The sequence below is a fragment of the Nilaparvata lugens genome, chromosome 3, assembly GCF_014356525.2.
Source record: "Nilaparvata lugens isolate BPH chromosome 3, ASM1435652v1, whole genome shotgun sequence".
NCBI classification, from domain to species: domain Eukaryota; kingdom Metazoa; phylum Arthropoda; class Insecta; order Hemiptera; family Delphacidae; genus Nilaparvata; species Nilaparvata lugens.
Genome location: NC_052506.1, coordinates 25266637 through 25292606, shown reverse-complemented (window position 1 = coordinate 25292606; position 25970 = coordinate 25266637). Strand labels below are relative to the sequence as shown.

The window sequence follows — 25970 nt, the reverse complement described above, 5'->3', positions numbered from 1 at the left end:
CGAAGTGAAAAGGCCCATGGAAGTTCGCCACAAGGGGCAAAAAATATTGGATAAAACAAATTCAAGCTGTTATAATCAAGTACTTTATTGAGAGACTTGTTTTGGTTTTCACACCATTATCAATCTTCCATCATCACTAGAAAACTCGTGAAAAAGTGTCGTATTTTCATTTTTCAAGTGTTTTTCAATTTTTATGAATATCATTCAAAGGTGATCGAAAAACGTTTGTGACGAAGACGGTGGTACTTTTACAAGTTGCATCAGTTACAGTACAAGCTGCATCAGTTGCATCAATGGTTCTTGATTGGCTACAATAGCTTTACTGCTCTCCGATTAAACTCTGATCTCTGATCAAAAATCATACTTTAAAAAATAAAACTCTGGTTTGTGCAACTGGCTCAAGGAGAATCACCTCCCAACAGTTGACACACTAAACAAATCCTATATATTCTTACAATAAGGCCATTGATGCGGGTTGTGTAGCTAATCTAAATGAGATGCGTTTTCTATTGAATAATTGGGCAATTTGAACGCATCACAGAACTAGTCTGATGTGATTCGGCCAATTGATCTGCAGACGTCTTCATCCCGTTTACATTGAGAAATTATTCTTTGGAGAGTTGGCCGACAATTTTATGTTGTTACCGGAGAAAAAACTTGTAAAGAATAATAATATTTATTGTAGAGGTGCTCACATTTTCAACTGGTGAAGCTTCCAGTGGTAAATAAATTATTAAAGCAATTTTTAAAGTAGGCCTGCTATCGCAGTACAATGCTGAATGAAAAGGGGGTTTTCCAAGAGTTACCATATAATTAGATTAATCCACCAAACAAATGTTACAATAATTTTCATCCTGATAACTCATAAAAATAATCAAGCTCTAGAGCAAGATTGGATAATTTCTTGTGAAATAATTTATTTCATATTTTGATTGATCTGGGAATAAATAATTTGTGAACGATCATTCCAAAGACATACATAGATCCTGGTTGAAACTATTTTTTTCCCTATCATTTTGATGATGTACTCATTATATGAATCAACAAAGACTAGAAATTGAATTAGATAAAAATTGTTTTACTGATTGTAGGACATGTTATAGAGAATGATGTAGAACTGAGAACTGATAGGCAGAGTCGGTTCAATTTATGTAAATGTACAAATGTAAAAGATCATCTTTAAAAGATTAATTGATTTGATAAAAATAATATTTTGTGAGTTGAAACATGCCTATTTTTGAAAAATTAATTTGATCATCACTTGACAAATATATTAATGATAAGTTAATACTTTATAGCCTCAAGAAAAAAATAATTTGTCTACTCTGAATGGTATTCTTCATTTGGAGAATTTCAATCACACAATACCAGATAATATCCCAATTCTCAACATAGAGAACATCTGAAACGGGAATAGATGTAGAAAGAACTTTTCGGATTAGCCTCGTAAAAGATTAAAGATCCCAGTGCAGCACGGCGACAACTGTGAGACCAGGAGCCATGAATGTTCAGAATTAACGCAATTAAGGCTCACCAACACGTGACCGACGCTATTAACAGCCTAATATATTTCCGGACGGTCAGTGAAAAGGGTTAGGTTAGGGCGTCAATCCAAAAGCGGCCCTGAGAAAGGGCGATACCGGATTATTTTTTGAAGCCACCGGCCCTTTCAGAAGGGCTTCTCTAGATCCCGGACTAGACTCTTTCATCCCTTTTCTCCCACCCTACCGCCTACAGGTGAGGGGGGAAAGAAGAGCTTTGTCCAGTCGCTAGATGAATTTCGCTCCCCCCCCCCAAACGACCAACCCACTACTTTATCCTCTTTCATTCCACCTTTTGAACTTCCCGCTTAGCCATTTTCACTTACACTTTTTCCTCCCCATTTCCCAGCGCTTTTCTAGGTCATTTCTTTTAGTCGGCTGATTTATTTTTTCACCACAACAGCTCACTTTTATTTCTGTCTCTTGATAATAGCCTGCTGCAAGTTACCACTTGCAGTGCGGCGCTCAAAAGTTGAATAATGGAATTATTATTTTTGCGTTAGTTTTAGTCTCGCGAAAATGTACTAATGGACGAATATTGTTATTTCGTGACACTGTCCGCAAAAGGACAAAATTACACTGGACTCTGTTTGTGCTCGTGGAACTTCAAGCGAATGTAGTCGCAATTATCACAAATAACCGAATTACTTTTGCACTACTTTTAGACTCTTACTAGTGTAAATGTAATATTAAATTATTATATAGTATCTAATAAATCAACCCAAGTTGAATTTCTACTTCAAATTAACCCAAATCAATTACTACCTCTCCCTAGAAAAATAGAATCTTCAAAGAGATTATATTCTCTTTAGTATTATCTCCTTGTGAACCTTACAGTAAATGTTTATAATTATAACAATAATTATAATGAATCCTCTTGGTAATAAGTTTCATTTACTTTTTCTGCTCACAGTTTTATGTTTCTCTATAATTCAATGTATCTAAAGATTGATGAAGAAGATCCCAGGCTTTCATAATGTAGACAACTTATTTACAACCTGAATTCAATTTGAGCAATCATTTCAAATTTGAGGTAGAATAATTATTGTGAATGGCTTAACCTAGACTTTCAAATCCTGTATCGTTGACATAAATCTCATATCCGGAGAATAACTTATTTAAATTATCTTACCCATCAATAATATTAATCTCATGTTGGATTACATTTTAAGCTTCCACAATTATCATTATCAATATCATGTTGATATTAATTCACTTTCTGTCTGTCAGGGCTAGAATATAATGCTTCATTCATAATAACGGTGAACACCTATACCGTTTAATTACACTGAGTGGATAATATTCCCAATGTGGATATTATAACAACGATTTGAGTTTTATCGGCCTGAGTGACTGTGTAATCGTTTCAAATACAGACATTATGAAACGTCAGAACGTCAAAAGTGAAGAATTATGTAAATAGCTGTTGGAGTTCAAATCAACGGAACGTCAAATCCAGACTTTCATTCGCTGGCTATGTTGGAGTGGAGTTGCGGGGTTGGATTAGAAATATAATGACAGTTGGCAATACTATATTTGAGTGGCTTTCCGCCCACTGACCTGTCGGCTACAGAGTTGACAAACTTATTGTTCCAATGATTCCATGATGAATAGGATTAAGGTTCGAAACTGATAGGTCATGGAGCACCTTATCATTGAGTTACCCAATTGGAGTTATCATTGTAGTACCCAATCAACCCATGATTCCACTCAACTCATTTTGTTCAGATTATTCAATACTTAATAATGATAGGGATAGGAATATGTTTCAAAGCTTCCAAGTCCTGGAATGTTGTTCCCATTGACAGACTCTGATTTCGGTCAAAAATTTCTTGATAACACATGATTTCACCAAACTCATTTTGTTCGAATTGATCAATATTTAACATGATGGAGTTGGAGGATTACGTCTCAAAACTTCCAAGTTCTGGAGTGTTTTTCTATTGACCGGCTATCATTCCGGTCAAATAATTTTCATCAAAATTATTCAGGTTCATTTTTCAAAATATTAAACATAGAGTTTCGCCAACTTTGATTGAAACTTTATTTTCAACTCTGCTATTCAATGTTTCAATTCTATTCAATGTTGGTGATGCTGGAAATGATAATTGTGATGAAAACAGATCATTCGTCAAAACAGAAAGTAATTTCTTAGCAAATAATTTTCGCAGCTTTCTGGCTCTTTTGTCAATTTTCCTCATTACAGGAGTTCGAAGTATTAAAGAGGGATTTGAATAAAAACAATTTAATGATTCTCATCTCCATCATCACTTGGAAAATCGTATTCGTTAGATAAGAGGAGTACATTTTTTTAAAATTGAGTTACAATTTTTCTCGATATTCATCGAGAGGTCTCACGTGATCGTATCCATCCTTCAAAAGTCGATTCTCACTATTAGATGCTGTGTTGTTTGAATTTAAGAAAATGCCACGAATTTTATGTGGTCATGTCTAGGACAGGATTCATAAAATTTCAGTATACAAACACATTATCAACATTCATTATAATATTGATAATTGAACAATTTGAGGTGTTCAAGGCTAGTGAACTGTGGGTTTCGAGAATATTCTAGATAAAATTGTATTTAAATGTAAAAATGCATAATGTAAACATTGATTGATTCATAGGAAAGTCTCTTAACATAGTGAACAACCGCTTGCTACTTCACTGAACACAACCGTTTTTCCGCTAGGTGCACAGAATACATACAATACACATACACATACAATCTCAACATTAGGAAAATAGAGAGAGTCATGCGATACAGTAGTGAAGAAAATGTCAACCAATAAATGTTTGATATTTTCCAATGTATGAATTCTAATCTCTATGAACCTATTTTCGTTTAGCCTATTTCTTTTTTATTTTAGAAAACATGTTCACTTCAGAAAGTCCAAAATAGTAACTAGATGCTGCTAGTGTAGAATAGTACATAGTATATTAACAAATATTGTAGCAAAAATAGTATATCATTCTTAATCGAATTCATAGTATATCTATTTGTAATTGATGATGTGTTTGTTTTTTGAAGTGTGGATGAATTGTTATTTTGGTGAGTGACAGTCGCTTTGATTTGGACTTTGTAACCTAGATTTTGATTTGGACTATAGTATACATTTGAAAAGGGACAGTTTGGGCATAAGCCTGTTGTGCCTCCTCATATAACTGTAAAAATAATTGTACGACTTAGAAAATGAATAAATAAATAAATAAATATAAACTATGAATTCAATTTTTCGTTAAAATTTTTTATGCTTTTACACTCCAGAGCAAAGCTCGGTCCCCCGTTATTTATGATTCTCAGAATAAGCAAAGAAACATAGATTCTAGAACAGATGATAGAATTGACCGACCGTCTTTAGATTAGTGTTCAATGAATCGTAGATTAGTGTTGAACGTAGATGGTGCATATGGTTCTTAGAATGGACAAGGAATAGATCCTAGAATAGGTGATAGAATCGACCGACCAGCTTTGGAACGTAGCTGCTGGGGATATATATCACGTGATCGTCATCGATTAAACGTGTTCAACGTGGAAAAACTTTCGAAGCGATTTTCCAAACGAAAATGAGTAGTGGAGAGTACTGGGCCACGATTTATAGCTGAGGGATCAGCGGGTGCAAAAGCTTGTTGGTTTGGGGGCCTGGAGGGAGGTCTATAGGTGGAAGGGGGTCTTGGAAGGGACAGGGGGAAAGAGCATGATGGGTAGGAAGTAGTGATAGTTTGTGGGTTGTGTGTTTGCGTGCGTGTGTGGTAGTTTTTGACACGTTTTCCGACAATGAATGAGCTTTTCCGACGTCAGCTGTTTGCACTCGAATCAGAGAAGGCAAGATATGAGTGTGTGTGTGCGTGGCTGAGTCTATTCTTTTGGATAGCTACGAGGAAGAGTGGAAAAATGAGTATGTGAATGTGAGATGGAACTAGTTGATGTGACCAGTGTGAGTGTGTATAATATGTATGCATTAGAGGGACTACATTCGATATTATATAGAAGAAGAACAAGAAGGAGAAGAAGAAGAAGAGGAAGAAGAAGAAGTAGAAGAAGAAGAAAAGAAGAAGAAGAAGAACAAGAAGAAGAAGAAGGAGAAGAAGGAGAAGAAGAAAAAGAAAAAGAAGAAGAAGATCTCGAATGAGAAAGAGAGAGCTGGAAACAGACATAGGATGTAAACGGATCTATTCTGAACTTAGCCTCTCTCACATCCCTTGCTTGGAATAATATTGACATGCGGTCTTCCAGATCACCCATTGCTATTATTTCCACTGCACTGAAATGTGCTTTTCTTGTCTCAATGTCCTAATGTGCGGTGATCCTTCGATTGGAGGCAAGTAGAAAGTGACACTTCTATGTTGATTCAAAAACGTATCCAATGACAAGTCTATGATTCTTACTATGACAAAATCATGGACTGTTGTTTTATATTGATGTATATTGTAACTAGTATCAAATTGTATATATGATCTATTATGGTGCGTACAGATTTACGCGCCGCGAACATAAGCAATTCACTGTTAATCAGCTGATGCCAAGCTTTTTATATCTGTATCTTACCGTTTCTGTAAAAATACAGATATAATCAGCTGATTAAAAGTGAATTGCTCATGTTTGCGGCGCGTGTATCTATCTGTACGCACCTTTATATAACGTTTTCGGTCTTTCGTTTCCATCTTCAACTTATCAAAAATTTTATTGAACTAGATATTCAATTTAGTACTGATCGGTTGAAACATGTATAACATGTCAGAGTCAGTTAAAGCAAATCAATAATGTATGAATTATCAGTATGTAAAAGTATAACACTCATTCCCAGTTCTTAGACAGAATTGAGTTAAAGAGAACGTCAACTTTCCTATGTGATAATTTTTTAATTTACTGGAACTGTCAGAAATAAGAACATTGTTTCAAATCATCTCAAACTCCAGTTCACGTCGGTAATTTACGATACAAGAAAAAAGAATAGATATTTAGTCAACATGATCAATAATTGTACCGCAATATTAAGATAAAATGAACCATCACAAACTAAAACCAAAAATGAGAGCAATTTAACAGGTATTTCTTGTAAATAAGTAAGAGGGTGGCTCACTCTTCCCACTTAGCAATTCATCTCTAGAGTTCGAAATGTAGTTCAAAAGCCTATGGGTTTACAAGATTCGGTAGATATCAATAATTGTTCGATAATACGATCAGTTCGTTCATAAGATCAGTAAGATTGCAAGATAGCTGTAAGATCACAAACGTAAGTGCAGTGAAGCAATGCGTTACAATGTATACGAGAAAAATGTGAATGAATGAAGAATAATGGGCCAGCTTCCACTTTAATACCGGTCCGTTTTGTGTGGAGAAAGAATCGTAATAAATTCTTGACATGGGTTACAGTCGGACAGTTTGGCCAGCGCAAAAATACGGGAAGAAACGCAATAAATCAGCGATTCCCAGACCAGAAATTGAAAATCGAATCCAAGCGCAGTGAAATGATAATAATCGACCGCGCCTGGCGCAACAAGAGCTGATAAATAAATAGAAAGTTGTGTCTTTGCAACATTTGGACGAATGTCGTTTCGACGAGTTTAAGTATCGGAGAATGTCGGAGAGTTAGCGTGTCGGAGAATTGGCAAATCGGAGAACTTTGGTGTGTGTCGTCGAGTTGTCATGTCGTAGAGTGTCATTGTGGCATACAAATGTGTGGTGACTTCGAGCCTCACCAGCTGGCAGCTGGAGCGCGATCTCGGTTCACAGCTTATTTCAGCAGGTAGAGTAGCAAAGTGAATTCGGTATGCGTTGTAAATCCAACCTCCTGGCCTATCATGTCCCACGAGGAGTGCTGGGCAAGCTTCTGCTCTCTGTGTACTTTTGTTCATTTCTCTCTTCCTTCTCCTTCCTCTTCTCGGTTTCCTCCTTTCTCTGCTTCACTTCCTTCGTCTCTTCCTGCTCTTCCTCATCATTTTTCCGCTCTAATTTCCTTCAGCTCTTTTTCTTCTTTATTCTCCTACTTCAGCTTTACCTATTCCTTCCCCTCCTTATAATCCTTCTTCTGCTCCACCATTACCTCCTCCATTTAAACTTGAATTAAAAAAAAAAAACACTTTTGAAGTGAAAATGCACTTACTTTTGTAGTGTCGATCGTTTCGACCTGTTGTTGGTCATCATCAGACAGTGACAGTCTGATGATGATCAACAACAGGTCGAAACGATCGTCACTACAAAAGTAAGTGCATTTTTACTTCAAAAGTGTTTTTTAAAAATCAAGTTTAATTTTAACAGTGAAAAAGTGTGGATGTACAACAGAGTCCTCCATTTAATCTACCTTCACTTTCACTAATCCTTCATTTCTAATTTTCCTTCATCAACACTTTCTTATCCCCCATTTATAAAACGTTCTACCACAGAATACAACGTATTAGTAGATTATATTATATTAGTAGCCTATTACTAATGTAGAATATTACATTATAGTAGTTTTCTCTGCTTCTACTTATTCCTTATTCTTCTTCCCTTCTTCTCTCGCTCTACACCGTCTTCCAAGTTCTCTTCTTTTGCATCCTTCTACTTCTCTTATTTTTTCTTTTCTCTCCTCCTCCTCTTTCCAATCATCACTATTCTTCTCCTTCACATCCTCTTACTCATCATTCTCCTTATCATCAATGTATTTCTCATAATCATCCTCTCTTTTTCGCCTCCTCAACCTTCTATTCTCAAACCTCTTTCTCCTGAAGCCTTCTACATCTGCTCCTCCTCCTTCTCCTTCTCCTTCTTATCATTCTACTACTGTTACTGTTGCTTCTATTACTTCTTCTTATCATCCTTATAAGTGTTTCCTTTTTCTCCTTCTCCTCCTTACTCCACTTCTCCTAATTTTCATCTGAATACTTGATCTTATTCAGCTATTCTATTTATTTTCCTACTTCCTTTCTCGCTCCTTCTACCATGTCCTTTATCATTCAATTCTAATCCTTTTTTCGATGTCAATCTTCCACCTCTCTTACTGCTCCAAACCCTTTTCCTTCTTCACCTTTGATTCTTATGCTTCTCTTCCGTATCATAGCTATCATTCAACTTTCCCTCTTTCTTCTTCTTATCCTCCTCCTCTCCCCCACCACCCTTCTTCCTAATTCTTCTACTTCTTCCCCTCCCACTCCTCTTCTTTTCCTCTCCATCCTATCTCTCCTTATTCTCCATATCAACAATGTATTTCTCATCATCATCATAATCATCCTCACTTTTAGTCTCCTCTCCTCCTATTCTCATACCTTTTTCTCCTAAAACCTCCTACATCTACTCCTCCTCCTTCTTATCATTCCTTTCATAATTTTCCTCCTCATCCTATTTCTCTTCTTATTCTCTTCCTGAAAATAATGTCATTCTCCTCCTTCTCATTCTAATACTCTTCATCTTTATCCTCCTCCTGATTATAATATCCCAACACTTCTCAATTTCCCCCTCAAACCACGTCTCCTTTTCCTTCCTCTCCCACCCACTTTTCTCTCTACTTCCTCCTTCCTATCTTCTTCCTCCAGCTGCTCCTCTTCCACACCTTTTTCTGTTTCTCTTCGTGTTCCTGACGACGGTAAATCCAACGATGTTGTGAGATTTAATGGGTAAACAATTTGTTCAACCTCTGCACGTAATTTCCAGTAGAGTTGGTTTGTTCAGAGCTCCCTTATCTGTGCTGTTTTTCGACTACCTGAGAATATTAATTGAGAGTGGAAAATGAGCGCTTAGGTAGATTTGAATGTGTTCTATATCTCCCATTTATTACAAATCCGATTTGATATAAGAGTTTATAATATACTTCCAATCTCAGCTCAGTAATCAATTTGAATAGTATTTAATAAATTCGTTCCCTTGGTTCCCTCGTTCCCTTGGGGTGCAAACATAGTGTAGCGTGGAATGTAGCTTCAAAGCTTGAATGCATATTCTCAAATGGTGGCACACTCTAGCGCTGAATAGTAGACCATTCAAATACATGCATCACATTGAACAAGCTTGAAGCTCTGGTGCTCCTCTATGCATCCTTATTCATGTTGATTCTCTATCAATCAGTCAATGCAAGAAGTCATAAATACTGTGCTATGGATTCAAGAAGATATATATATATTTCAATCTTTGTTATGTGACCATATTTATCCAGAATTTTACAATTTTCCAATAAAACTACCTCCACACAATGTAGTTTATTTATTTATTCAATCATTCAGAATTACACAACTTACAGAAAAGTATCACAGGCTTATAAGCCCAAAACGGTTCCAATTCTAATTTATACAATAGTTCAAATGTAGCTAGTAGGAGAGCTATATAGCTCTATGAAGCTCTGCTACAATACATGTCAATTTTTGTTTATAGCAGAGCTATATGTAGCTGCTCTGTCCTTGAAGGAAGGCTGCCGCAGCTGTTTAGTGCCTGCTGGGTTTACACCAGATATACTATACTCATTTGTTGTCAGATTGCTAGTAGGTTACTGCGCATTGCGAGCATTTATCTCTGATTTATATATTATTGTTCAATGGTGGACAGTGAATTTGACTGGAATAGAGACAAAATTATCCAATATCTTCTTCTTCTTCTCTGTGCTGCCATTTTGATGCCATTACTTGTAGCAGAGCTACATATAGTTTGGAATAATAAATCAGTAGTCTATTCACTGCTCAGTTCTCAGCCATATGCCGAAGAAGAAGGTAGTTCTTGCAGCAGCCGCTGCTTTCGCCGCAGCTACTGTGATATTTTCGACACAGAGAAGAGAAAGAAGATATTGGATGATTTTGTCTCTATTCCAGTCAAATTAACTCTCCATTATTGCTAAATAATATATGAATCAAAAATAAAAATGTTCGGAGTAACCTACTAGCAATCTGACAACGAATGAGTACAGTATATCTGGTGTGAACCTAGCAGGCACTAAACAGCTGCCAACAGCAGTAAACAGCTGCGGCAGCCTTCCTTCAAGGACAGAGCAGCTACATCTAGCTCTGCTATGAACAAAAATTGACATTTAGCAGGGCTAAATTTGATGTCTTTGATGTTTACCGAAAATTTTGGATAGCTCATTTTCTGCTATAAAGCTGAGGAAATAGGCTTAAAACTGCTATATAGCAGATCTCCAGTGTCACTTTTAGAACTTGTAGCAGAGCTATTATTAACTTTTGTTATGAAAATAGCTCTGCTACATAGTATATACCTAGCTTTAGATTGACCTTGCATGGTTGAGATCCCGGAGTGAGAAATTTGTATAATTCGAATGAAGAATGGCTTAAGGAAAATGCATTGATTGGCATGAGGAATCTACTTTTCATAACAAAAGTTAATAATGCAATATTATTGTCTTGCTGAATACTTTTGTTAAAGCCATTAGCAATACTTATATTTAAGCTTATAACTCCAGCTGTGATAAGTTCTAAATAGTGTGTCTGTCTTTTCGGTCCCAAAATTTTATAGTTTTTTCAAAGTTTGGAGTTTTCCAATTATTTGTAATTAATTTAATTCAATTTAGAAGTATTTTTTCATTTAAAAATGATTTCTGTTTGTATGGATTGTAAAATTTAGTGTGTAATTGAAGAATTTTGAAGTGACTCTTATAACCTCTAGCTACATTTGGACTGTTGTATAAATTAGAATTGGAACCGTTTTGGGCGCAAGTTAGCCTGTGGTACTTTTCTTTAAGTTTTATAATAATCTTCAATGATTCAATAAAAAAATAAATAAATAAATACAAAATGATATATTTATTTAAACAGCTAGTTGTGCTATGTCTAGATCTGTATTGAATTATCCTGAAAATTGCGATTTTCTTTTATTTGGAGAGAAAACTTTAGAAAAGAGGAGACTCTATAACAATCATTTCATGCCTCTGTTGAACTCTTAGCATTAAAAATTACTTCAATTTATTCTTAGAGCGAGTTGAACTGTGACCAGAATCAAGAAATACAACCCTGAAAATGGCATCGGAGTTGCACCAGCAGTACAAAGGATAAATAAGATCTGAGTTATGTTTCCAGTGCCAGTAAGCTGGGAATAAATGACTCGAGCATAATTCAACGACCGGAACGAGTTGAAACTACCAAAACAGGAAAGATTACTCATATTCCCATTTCAGATTTTCCAACATAGCAGATGAAACCTGCCTTGACCTAAAATTCATACATTTACGTTTTGAATAAGACTACACATTAACAATGATAATTTTCTTTGACAATGTTAGTATTTTCAGTATTTTCCAACGTATCGTAATGGAAACTGTTGGACATTAAAAATGAAAAATTATTCTACAGATGGAAATGAATTGTAAGTTGCATTTTTACAAATGTTATAATTTATAAATAATTATCATCAATGGATAAAGAAATTATAGTAGACCTTGATAATAATTAACTCTATGATAATATGTAATATATTAGATGCATTTATGAATCAATTTTTTCAATGATAATATTTAATGAAATCCCAATTAAATGCTGTAAATCACCCCGAAGACCTCTGCTACTGCAAATATCCAGGGTAAACAGCTTGATGGATATTCGATGAGCGCAACTATAAAATAGTTATTTGTATATCTAGAGTGAAAAGTACGACTTTTTCTCCCTGTGGGAAAAAGTTTGAAGCCCGAGGCGAAGCCGAGGGCAACAATTTTCATGAGGGAGAAAAAGTATTTTTCGCTCGTGATGTACACAACATTTTTCCTCATCTACATTTTTTATAAGAACTGCAAATAAAATCATTTTAATAACTTACGTATTGGTGACAATGTTTCCTAAAAACATAACCTAAAATCTAAAACCTAAAAACCGGTCGGCTGATTGGTAATGCCGATTGCGCTATCTATCGGCAAAAGTTGTAACAATTATATCAGCTGAGCGGCTACCAAAAATGACTGACTCCAGATCACGCGTTTCAGATTTGAATTGCAGATCAAAAATATTGTTGTCTGGTATTTTGAATAGAGTAGAATATTTTAAAAATTGTTTAAATTTTTATCGTCTACTAATATTAAGAATATAATATCATACAAACATATATTTCATGAGTGGATCAAATTTCTTGTGGTATTGAATTTAGTTGACTCAATGACAGGCACTTCTATTACGCTTTCTCATCTGAGCTTAGACCTTCTAACCTATTACAATGTAAGTTTTAAAATAGAGATGCTTCCCATGTAATTTGAATGGAGTCACTTTTCCTCCCTAGGGAGTTTTTCTGTTTTTTACTACCGAGAACGAAAAGTGACACTTTAGTATTATGTTTCAGGGAGTAAAGTGAGTACTTTATACAGTAGGTGGAGGAAAAAATTATTTGTCAGCCCAGCTTTGTATGCAATGAGCGCTGCTATCCAGAGATTGTCAGTATGGTGTAAGGGTAAGCATTCCTGACCGGAAATTAGGAGGTACAGGGTTCGTTTCCTGGGCTGACAAATATAATTTTTGTGTAGTATCGCTCATCGAATTTCCATCTAGCTGTTTACCCTGCTGTCAATATTTGCAGTAGCAGAAGTCTTCAGGGTGATTTACAACATTTAATTGGGATTTCATTAAAAATTATTATTGAAGAAATTATTCATAAATGCATCTAATATATTACATATTATCATAGAGTTAATTATTATCAAGGTCTACTATATATTTTTTCCTATATAATCAACAATCTCGGTTGAAGTTGGAGAATACTTCTCCAATCATACTGTTCTGTAATAATTATATCAAATTTGATTATTAAATTATTCTAAGATACATTATCATAAGATCTTCTTCAATACATGTTTGATGGAATGTTATTCAATTCGATGATTGAAGAGAGATTGGCTCTGGGCTGCCTTGATTTAAAGAGATGTGAGGCTAGTTTCCCACATATCAGTGTCCGGTACAGTGAGGTTATTATCTTCATAAGTTCGAATACGACTATTCATACTCACTCGGCCGGCCATGGTCCAATTAGAGCTCATGGAAATTATATTCTGGCTGCGTGTCGGTCACTCACACTGATACTCATATGTGAGAATCCAGATTCATTCCACAACTCATTGGAAAAATGATAAAGTTCCAGATTTGATATTAGTCAACTACCGTTTATTACTGCTAAGATTGGTCCGTTCATGAGTCCACATGTACGTGGATGATCATGATTTATGAAAGAATCTCCACATCATACTACTACAAAATTACTATAAACTTTTGTTATGAGTTACTACAAACTTTTGATGTTTTTATAATATTGTTGAGCAGAGCTGCAGTGAGAGAGACAACCTTGCCACGCAACATGAGTACCGTGGAATAATTCATCTTTAGTAGATGAAAGTGTTATTTTTGTCATATAAGGGCTGTTTTAAAACTTCATCTAAAAGAGTTTTTTCCCAGGATTTGATTGCCGAGAACATTTCGCCAATTTCAAAGCTTTTGAAAGCTATAAAAAATTCATCCTTCAATATCGCCTCTTCCATAGGTTCAGCTCCTTCCCAATATTAAATTACAAAAATTGGCATTCAGCTCTCATAATAACGCTCAGGATCAACTACTCAGAAGCCTCCCGGTGTTCAGCAATTTAAGCTGCTCAACATCAAAGGATGAACTTCTATTTGACATGGAGGGGTGCGGGTTAAAGTAGATTAATTCCGGTAATAGACCTAATTGAGTCGACATGCTTGGGTGGCGATACTTTAAAGTCTTCCCCGGATCGGCTGAGCCTACTATGAGCAGGCTGGTTGTTTTCGCAGCGAGAAAAACCGTTCGTTTATTGAACAAATGAAGTAATTATCGAAGGCCCAATAATGACTTGCCATCAAAGGCGGCGGGAGTTTTCTTCGTTCAACAGAATTTTCCCAACAGATCTGCTCAGGAGAGTGGCCTATTTATTGGCGTAACTCCTTTGCCGACTATTATCGTTTGAGATGAGAAACAGCCATGTTCGTTCTTCATCTTGGTTTTCTTCTTGCTCCTCTCCAAAATCTTCCATCTTTTTCTTCTTCTTCTTCTAATTTTCCTTCATATTCTTCTTTTTCTACTTTTTCTTCGTCTTCTATCTTTTCACTTCTATTCATAAGAGTTTTTATTACTTTGTCTTCTTCTTGTTTTTCCCACCAAACCTTAGTCCTCCTAGCTAAGCTTCCTCTTCTCTCTTTTATTTTGCCTCTTTCCTCACCTACTCCAGTTATTGTTCGTATACTATTCCTACATTTCTCTTCAGTCTTCTCTCACTCTTCAACCTGGACTTATTCTTATTTCCCTTTTCCTGTGCTCTTCTTCTTTTCTCATTATTCACATCCTGGTACATCTTTGTTTCCTTATTTTCCTTTCTATTACGCTTTCGTGCTTCTCTTCTTTTCACCTTACCTCCTATGTTCTACGACTGCCTCTTCCTCATCTGGTTTCTCTCTTACTCTCATTTGGCTCTTCATCCAGACCTCAATCTCCTGCTGTTTTCTCTCTGTTTTCTCATCTTCGTTTTCGTCTCCTTCTTTTGGCCCCGTATCATTCATCTCCTCTATTTGACTTCATCTTTTTCTCCTTCTTCTTATCTTTCCTACCTGGCATTTGTCTTCTCTGGCCATCTTCGTCTTCTCTCCATTCTTCGTCTACCCCACCTTCTCCTTCTTCTCGATTTTCCCCATTCTCACCTTCTTTCCCTTCTTCTTCTTCCTCTTCTTTTTTCCTCCTTCCTCTTCCACTTCTTCCATCTCTTCTTTTTTCCTCCTTCTTCTCCTCATCCTCCTTTTTCTCCCTTTACAATTTCTTTCTTCTACTGATCGTTCACGTAACATCACCGTCCGTGAATCTCTCTTCCAAATGTCTGAGAGAAGAAGCATTACAAGTGCTACAAAAACACTCTCATCTTCTCTCTCCTTTCAAGCGTGGCCTGTCTATTCAACAAAGTGCTTCTCTCCTCAAGTTGCGCTCTGCTAAATAAGAGTAGTATCGGAGTGCTTAATAAGGCGCTTAAGCGTAAGTTCGCTTTCCGCTTCACTTTCAAAGTAGATTTACTTCACGTAAAACTGCTAATAGGTGGAATTAAGTTGAACGATTACGCATGAATACTCAATTTCTATAAGTACTGGTAAAGTCTGTCGATAGTTTTGTTTGTGAAGTAAATTTTTATCTTAGTTCGAGGTATACAAATCCATTAATCACAGCTTAATAATAGACGAAGTTTTCCTTCATCTTGTAGTACAAGACGGTAGATAAACATTGTGAGAACCATCGTTTGAAAATTTATGTATTATTATATCAGATGTAAGTAGAGATAATGGGAAGAAGATGAATTTTGAGGTAGTCGAGAATACAGTTAGTTCGATGTATACAAATCCACCAATCTCAACTCCATAAGAAACTAAGTTCACCCATATCCTGTGGTACAAGAGGGTAGATTAACATTGTAAGAATCATCGTATAGAAGATTATGATTATGTATATAAGATTCATGAAGAGATAATAGGAGGAAGCTAACCTAATCAATACAATGTGTTACAAGCTATGGGTAACCACAGACAATAAGTCTGTGGCTTAAATCTGTGATTCAACATTATTTTTCGATATAATTAATAGCAATGTAACATTATATGGCTATTATGTTAACATTATTATGTCTATTTAACAAAGTGCTTCTCTCTTCAAGTTGCGCTCTGCTAAATAAGAGTGGTATTTACTTTACTTAGTACAGTATTTAACTTTTTAGTATAGTATTTAGCTTTTTAGTATAGTATTTAGTACGGTATTTAACGTAGTATTCCACTTCTATCTCATTGTAGTATACTGAATGTAACATGTTTTAATTGACAGGATAACCAATTTTTCTTGAAAGACGCGGCCGACGATGATGTGTGGAGGATAACTTAGGCTTTTAGAAATTTTCAAGAGATTGGAACAAGAAAATAATTTCAAGTTGCCAAGATTTTGAAATACTATTAATGTGAATACAAATTCCAGTACAAATAAGCTCATTGAAGTATACTTGACCAAGAAACCATCTCGTCTCAGAAATTCGCTCTTTGGCCTGGTTGTACAAACAACATTTAACCGTGGTCGTGATCAACTGCTGATTAAAGATTCCATCCGCTTGTTTGTTTTCTCAGCATTCAGCAGTTGATTGATTACAGTTAAAATTTCATAGCCTTTTTCGAAACCGGGGACTTGGACTTAACTAGTCTTTCTATAAACTATTTTGTCCCTCAATAGAAGAAACTGTTATACAAAACTTACTCGAATTGAATGAAAGTATTGAAATCTTCATGTTCTCTGAAATAAATAACAAAAATCAAACACACAATTTATTCCCTTATTAGTGTTGTCTCACTTGTGTAGCGAATAGACAATGTAAAGACGTAGCAATGTAGCAATGACAATGTATTTTCATACGATAAAAACATTTCTTCAGCTTTCCAAATACAAAATTTCCATATTCTCAAGTATAGTTCTCCAAGTTTCAACGAATCACTCAAAAACCTGTTCAATATTAGTAGAAACTCAGAGGAAAATAAAATGGAAGTTTGTAGCGTGAATGTTGATGTTGTGGAACTTTTCCATAATTGAATAGACTTAAAACGTTGTCAAAAATCCACTTTAATTAAATAAAAATTAATATTTTACAGGAGCATGCTTTCGTGTGTGCTCACACATCATCAGCATATAAAATATTAATTTTTATCTAATTGAAGTGGATTTTTGACAACGTTTTAAGTCTATTCAATTCTAATATGGAAGGCTTTGGAGGAATCGAGAATAAGAATTTTATAAGACTTAATGAAGACCCTAGAACTATCAAGGGACTCTCTAGGGGAAATCTGGAATTCAGGGATGACTAAGTCAGTCTTGAGTCCTGAGTACACACAACATGTCATTAAACGCTTAAATTGTGGCATTGCGGTGTGTTGAAAGCATACAGGTCAAATCCTTGACTTAAGATCTACCCACGAACCTACCCATACGAAGCCCATTTAAATGTTGCAGTCAGACTACATTAGAGTAAGATGTTTCACTAGAAACTGTCAGGACAAGTTGGATGGGAAGCATTGGTCTTATTTAACAAGGATGCTGACAGTAGAAAATGAGTCTCTTTATAGGACTCGTGAAGAGCAAAACTAAATCCCGAAAGTTGGGGTTCTTCTACTGCTAACTGTGAGTAATGTTTACCGAGTTTCTGTTCTTAACAGAATTACCTCATTCGTGATACCTCACCCCCTTTCTGAACCGACCCCTTACTCACTCACCTACACTTGCAGTCCTCCTAGTGACTTATTGTTCTCTCTTTGTCTCATGTCTTCCCTTTTTCGTTTTCTCTTCTAGCGACACTATCGCTTTCTATTTCCATTCCCTCTATTTTTGCTGTCGACGATTTCCAGTGATATTGATATCGAACACTACTTTACATCTACTTTGTGGTACTTTACATCTTCTTTTTTGTTTTTGTTCTCTCACCATTGATTCTTCTGCTTCTTTATACAGTTTGAGTTACATATTCCTGATCTTATATTATTCTATTCTGTATAAATGACATTCTCATACTGTGATAATTTTATTTCTTAATTTCTCCTCCTTTCTTTTCCATCTTGTGTTTATCCCACACTGTCTCTATTGACTTCTTCTCAACAATATTATGGCCTACTTGTCCATCCATCATTCTCGCTATTCCTTTCTTCATCTTCTCCGTTATTTCTCTTCTACGTTTTCCTCTCGATCTCCCTTTTTCCCTGTTCTTCTGTTCATCTCTTTCCACTACTCTACTCTTCTCCTCATCTTCCCCTCGATCTTTCTCTTCCTCCTTCTCCTCCCTAGGGTTGTGTGGCAGAGAGGACCTGGAGTCCCAACTCCGCCCTTAATCAATCAATCTTCCTCTTCACTCTGAAGTACTTCACAACTTATTTCGCTCTCTTATCTTTCATTCTTATATTCATCTTGATGTATCAGTTTCCTTATTCGAATTGATTTTTTATCATTCAATATCTACCATTTTCACAATAATTAAACCATAATCTCTTTCCCTTTGGTTATCACTGTGCCTCTCTCTGTCTCCATGTTACTAGCTGTCTTACTCTTCATCTTCCACATATCATTTTATCATCCTTCTTTTCCTATAAATTTAACTTTATACTCTCACCTCTGGTATCATATACCTCCTCTACTCCTATGGTACTCTAATTTTCCAACTTTTGAGTTGCAAAACCCTGTATTTCCTATGTTATAAGTGTAACACCAATCCGGAAGTTCAATAGTTGGAGTATAGTATTCCACACATTTTCTCTCCTGATCATACGCTCCCTACCACCAATCCCCCTCCGTATTCTCAGAACACTCAGGCTCAGTTGCACAAAAACTAGTTAAACTTCAACAGTGAATAATTTTTAAAACTAAACAGAGAAGGATTTTTTTGAAAAGACGGCTTCTCCGATTGGTTCTCGTGGAATTAACCACGGTTAAAATTTTACCGGCTTTTGTGCAACCGGCATTCACAATCCTCTCTTAATACACTCACAACATGCTTACTGTCTCTGATCGCCCCTCCCAACCCCTTCTACTTAGCATTACCCATCCTTCAACCCCTCCACTCATTCGCATCTTCAGGTTAGCATCAGCGTTGTCTATAGTGAGGTCCACGCTATAATGAACGATGTTGTTATCCGTATCTATCATTCGACAAAGCAGAAAGCGTTATCCTTTTCTTGCACTGCCACGTTGAGAGATCGTGTTCGAACAATGTAGAAATAAAATGAATCAACATAATATTCTCTCTCGATTATGAAAATGTATCATTCAATCATTGAAAAATATATTTTTTTGACACATGGAATACAATTGATTATTTCAGACCTACTTTTTAGACTGGTGTATGAATCGAAATTCGGGGAAGGAACAGTTTTTGGCTGTGCCTGTTGGTTCTTCCCCAATCATTCAAATGAATTGTGTTTTATCGTTGATTAAATAAATAAACTTCAAAGAAGAATGAAGAGTCAATATTTGAAATTTAAATTTCAAATTCTTCTTCTTAAAATAGGCTTGCTACCTATTCTCTTTTTTCAATCAGTATATTTTTCTATTATTTTTTCAGTCTTTTTTTCTATTTTCTATTGTGTCTTGTGTTATTTTGTATTTATAATGTTTCTTCCAAACTATATTTATTGCTATTTTCGATTTTTCTTTCTTACTAATTTAGTTTCAGTTTGTGTAAACAATTGATTTTCAATGAGGCCTGTTTTAGCATGAAGCTGTAAGCCTCTATACTATGTTGTTGTAATTTTTCTATTGATGTAAATAAATAAATAAATATCACATTAAATATACCGGTATCAGATATCCTCTATAGAAGGCAGTGTCAAGGCAGTGAATCGGCAACGCTGTTCTCCCATCTTTTTTCACCACCATTATAACGTGGACCTCACTATAGGAATGTAGAGGCGGTAGGTAGGAGAACCCGCATGGCTTTCCAGTCGTCTACTTTCGAATAGAACTGCCCGAAGGAATGGAACAGTCGTCGGTAATCATATTAGAAAGAAGGGGAGGGCGCAGTACGGAGAAGTAGAAGAGTAGACTACTCAGCGTCAGATCGAATTAGAGACGAGCATCGAATAGCAGCAGGTATTAGTTCAACAGAGACGCGCGACAGAGCTCAAGCGCTCTGAACGCTCTGCACAAAACCTACTTTCCAAATTAATCCTGCTGCAGAATAATGCCAGCAGACGACACTCGCATCCCCCTACTCCCGCGATGAAAACTTATTTCTTGTCTTAGCATGGTTTGTTTACCGATGCTATCATCGCAGGAAAGTGGAATAATATTTTGGCCACCGAGTAATGCTGGATGCTGGTAGCCTACTCAACAGAGTAAACACAAGGTGTCGAGTGAACGTCGTTAGATTCAATTCTGTAGATGAGTGGAAAGAGCCTCTGGTTATTCTTGGGAGAATTTCTGAGATGCTTCACTTGTAATTCGCTAGGATAAAAGGTACCGGTAGTTAACATTTTAAAAATTTATTATACTACTCAATTTGAAACTTCTACTCTTCTTTATTATCGTTTCATGCCTCTACAAATAATGTTTCCTCCTAGAAAGTGAAAATATGGTGAGAATCCCGTTTCAGAGTCATTGAAAATGGAATGAAGGCATTGTTGTCACTTTCCCTTTTCCACCGACTTCTCTAGTAGCTAGAGTTCAAGTTATTTTTCTATAACTAATCTAATATTATAATTTGTTGTTCTTTGCTAGTCCCGTATCCATATACTCGGTTTAAACGGGGAAACTTCAGCTGTTCGTTTGAAACCCTTATGAAACACATTGAAATAAATGCAACAATGTTATTGTGGTTTAGCGTCAAACTTAGTGTTAGCCTTCAATGATTTAATAATGGATTGAGATGAAATATTTCTGTAGTTCACCGTCAAAATTTAAAATTCTTAGTTTCCGTTGTTTTTCAGTGAAAATGGACTAAATTTTAGAAGAGTGAAACCATAACCCTATTTTGAACTTTTAAAATGTTATCTAAATTTGGGAGAGAAATAGTACAAGGAGTATCCTCAGTTTTTCTCTCCCAATCAGTGCTACTTTGTAAAAATTATAAATAAATAAATTTCTACGGCTTCCTCGAAAATAACTTTCGATTTTCTGTCAATGGGGTCTCTCCTCGTATTGTGAAAATTCATGGCAAATAATTGGTTACATTACATTATATCAAAGGATATCTGAGTTAATGAGTTTTCAATCTTTTCCAATCTAATGCCAAATGACACGAGAAAGCCAGGAATTGATTTACAACAAAAATCTTGTTATTCAGCTTTATTGTCTCCGAAAAACTTTATAATGATTCATGTTGGAAGATTATCCGTTAGAAAGTGCTGATCACACTGATTTCATTGACAAGGGTCGATGGCTCTGTGAACTCCCGATAACGAGGGTTTTTGTTAATACAGCTTGTCCTTTCATCTTTCCCATCACCGAGCTATTTCGCAGTTTCTGGTATGTTATTCAGTCGCGGAATGACATGTTTCTCAACGATTCATTCATACAGATTTTTTGTCGAATCCCTGTAATTTTCGTCCAATTTACACAAATTTGCCGCCTGGATCAAAGCCATCAATCGAGTTGTTTTTTGTCACCGAATGGCTCCAATTATCACTCCGACCTTGTAATTCAAAAACAGGAAATTACTGAATACAAGTCATGGAGTATGATTTCAAACCACTGTAATCGGTTTCATCTATCAAGTTTTGGTTACTATTTCCAGAGGGAATTTGAATTCCAATCAATCAATGAATACAGTTCATTAATAGTATTTCAATTAAACAAACGAACCCTCAGTTATTGACCAATAGTTCTCAACGAATAGTAATCTTAACAAATAGAAAGATACATAGATGATGATTGATTGATATAAATCTATCAGTATTCTGTTATGAGCAATTATTATTGGCCAGTCTTGTGATTACTAACTTTTTATGTTTGACGATTCATCTGTTCATGTCTATTCAGACTCGCAACCCATATACTTTGAGCAAGAAAATCGCGAATTGAGATTGTAGCCTCAAATACCTTCATGCCTCTATTACTCTCTCCTGGTTTGTCGGTCCTTTGTAGCTAAGCCTCCTCTTTCCTGATTGGCCAACGATTATAAATCGACACGAAGTTTCAAATTCTGCCACTACATGGTGCCAGTTACAGGGTGTAGTACAAGGAAATACTCAGATCACTACCTCCGTAAACAAACCCATAGTGCATTACAGGTGGTTGATGGTAACGTCAGCACAGGTAGGGCTCCTACACCAATATAAACACTAGCTGGTATAGATCAGCTGAAATCAACAAATTTTTATTGGTGTAGGAGCCCTACCTGTGCTGACGTCACCAGAATGCACTATGGCTTTGTTTACGGAGGTAGTGCTCAGATCCAATGACATTAAGCCCCGCCCACATTCACTTGATTGGTCGACAATGATAATCGTGACTCAGTTTTGAAGTCTGCCGGTAGATGTCAGTTGTAACTGTTTGATGAGAATTTCTAAAATTACAGGAATTTAACTTGATTGAAGAATCGAGACGTAGTTCAAAATTCTGTCACTAGATTGCTATAGTAACCGGGTGATGTATAACTTTTCAGGCTGAATATTGAACAAATTACTGGAAATAGTCAATTTTGGGCTTGATGTTTAGAGAATTACCTCGAGACGAAAAGAGTGTTGGAGTGGATATAGATAGTAAGGAGAGTGTTGGGGATATGGATACATATAATATTCATGATTTATATGGATATCTATTATTGAATTTTCTGATCTCATGATTACTGTAGTTTCACTTTCGCCGTTTGTACCAAACTATGCATCCAGTACTTTGGACAACTGACCTAGGCGGCTTCACAATGGATCACAGTAAACCAGATCAATGGTAACTGTAGTCTAAAGACTTCTTGGATTCACATGAAACTGTCAGCATTGGTTGAATGGGTAGCCTCAGTACTATACATGAGGAACGCTGACAGCTCAGAGCGAATCTCACTATATCAGTTTAATAGTCATCACTGACGGTGTAGAGTGTTGACTTGACACATGAGATGAATTTGCATGGTTACAGAGTAGGCCTACTGAGTATGAGCTGACTTGCTGCATTGTCACCTCTGATGATTATTGTAATTGAAGTACATCTCACATCCGAGGATGTAATTACATTGAATATGTGGTAGTAATACTGTTGTAGTATCTAGTTTCAGGTGTGCTGTTTCAGTCTGTGATATATTAACTCTCTGGGTACTTGTTGACAGAGGTCAAGTCACTTGACAATGGTTAACTCAGTTGGCAAAAGTTGTCAGGTCACTAAGTTATAATAGGTTCACTATACAAACTAATCGATATTTCAAATGTGAAGGTGTTCAGTTCATTCTTGTTATTTGCTAACAATTATTATTATTGGTTATCAGTTCACTTCTGTTGTCCAACTATAGTAATATACTGCGGCAAGTGAACATATAGTTTACCTTCTAATAATATAGATTGTTTCCTAAAAATACACCTCAAAACCAATCGATACTTCTTATCTTGTTATAGGCCTAGTAATATAATGATGGTAATGTAGCCTACTGCATCATTTGAACATTTTTAAGAAATCGTTCAAAACGTGAAGATGAAATGGCAATTCCTACTGAATATTTCTGTGAGCATTACATAGTAGTTATCACCTGGATCATTTGGGTAACAATTGGTAGCAAGTTACGAATTGAATCATGGAACAAAGATGTGAGGAGTTTTATTCTTGATTGGAATGAGTTAAGTTCCTATCATGATTCAGAAAAAATGACATCTTAGTTTTGTTTATCCCAACACTCTTGTCTCACACACTTTTGAATCCCGTTATTCGATTCGGAGAATTCGTGGGGGAAGGCTGAACCATGCATAATGCTTATAATAATGAACTTCTCAATAAATTGTTTTCGGATACATACTCATTCAGTTACAAACCAGCTTCATTGAATTTGCTACCAGCCTACAAGGCAATTTCAATTTGGAATTCTGCCATGGCAGTATGCAGGCCTATGTGAAAGGCAATCTGTCAACTGTATTACAGCTTGCACTCGAAGCAAAGATTGCCTCTGAATAATGACGAAGCATGTAGAGCATTCTGTTTGTAGCCGAGTCGAGTGATGCAAATTTGAAAAATCAACATCACTAACAGCAACAAAAACGTCGAGGTTGTACAGAACAATTGAGGAGTACGAGTAGTGGCATCATCATCATCATTTTCAAAATCATCAGCGTTAGAAATAATAGCATCATCGCTATCAGTATCATGATCAGCAGCGTCATTATCAGTATCACTAGAAGCAGTAGGAGCACCATCAGCGTCATCAGCTGAATCAGCAAACACACAGAATATAACACACTAACTCTAACACACTAACACACTAACACACCTTATAACACACAGAATGACTGTGCTGTTCATTGCAGCTTAAAAACTTCTGGATTTGCTGACAACGTCTATAAAGAAAGTTATGTTGAGAGAAATATTATATTCATTTCATGTGTTTAAATTAAGTATTTAAATAGCGTTTCTGTTTTGAAAATTGTTTGGTTATATGGCACATAAAGAATTTGATCCGATTTGAATTGATTTGATGCATCAGCATCATCATGACAGTCAGTATCAGCATCAATAATCTCATCATCAATTATCATTAACTTCAATATCCAAAGCAGCAGCATTATGATCATACTTGATAATAATAATCATCACCATCATCATAATCATTCAATAATAATCATCATCAATTTCATTATCAACATTCTCAGAAGTTTCACGTTTGTAATGTTCATAATCATGGAGATCATCATCATAATATTTTTCAGTTCAATTGTTCGGTGTAGAAACTAATATGGACATAACCTATTTGGACTTTTTGAGACAAAAATAAAAAATAGAAGAGGTTTTGGGCAATAGCCTGTTTTCTCTTTTCTGAATATTGTATTTGTTTGCTTCATTGACTAAATATCGGGTCACAGAGCTTCGCTCGCTATATTTATTTATTTATAAAGAATAGAATAGAATAGACTTATATTGGTCATAAAATATTCACATGAATACATGGACTTCGTCATTCTTTTAACACTAAGTAAGACAAAACAAACACAAAAACACTAAGATCAGTCAGTATCAGTACAATACAATGAAATAGCATGAATCACATAAAACGATTCCAATCTATTCTAAAATAGTCATGTACGTTGTACAAATATTCATAAATTAACACTGCTTTCAATATTTTGAAAGTGAGTACTTCCAAGTGGTAAGGTGTGGAGTTATTATAATCTGATAGATGTAAAGTGCCAGTTTCTTCGTGATTTAGTATGACTTTACAACGGAATTCTCTAACAGTAAACAGAACACAATAATTCTCTAAAATGATCGTGTTTATATTTCACAGCTGGCTATACGTCATTTTATGAATTTCGGGGATGCGATATTTTGATTTTTCACATCCTCACTCGCTAACTCTCTTTTCTACTATCCATAGCTGTTTCAGCCAAGGATGAATTATCCTTCTAATGTCGTTCAGCGAGTTTTCCCAAGGATGACACCTAGTGCAATCGAATTGTTATATCATAAACCTTCTGTTCCAAATTTCGTGAAAATCGTTAGAGCCGTTTTCGAGATCGGTTGAACATAAATATATACCCATATAACCACATAACAAGAAATTTATATATATATATATTATATATATATATATATACACATATACAGAAATTGTTTGCTTAATATAATAGGATAAATAAATAATTATGAACTGCACAGTAGCAACATATTCATCTTGATGCTTTTCAATTGCATCGTCATCATCATCATCATATATAATATTCATAATAATAATAATACTGTTAACAGCACAATAGCAGCAGCAACATAATCATACTGATGCATTGGCTTCAGCATCATCATCACCATCCTCGAAAGCATCATCACATTCGGCATCATCATCA

At 35.6% G+C, this 25970-nt stretch overlaps 1 protein-coding gene across 2 annotated transcripts in view; it reads left to right on the top strand.

Annotated features, from left to right (window-relative positions):
- LOC111049519 (insulin-like growth factor-binding protein complex acid labile subunit) overlaps positions 1-25970 on the top strand; it is a 301718-nt gene that overhangs the window by 104506 nt on the left and 171242 nt on the right. The window lies entirely within an intron of this gene.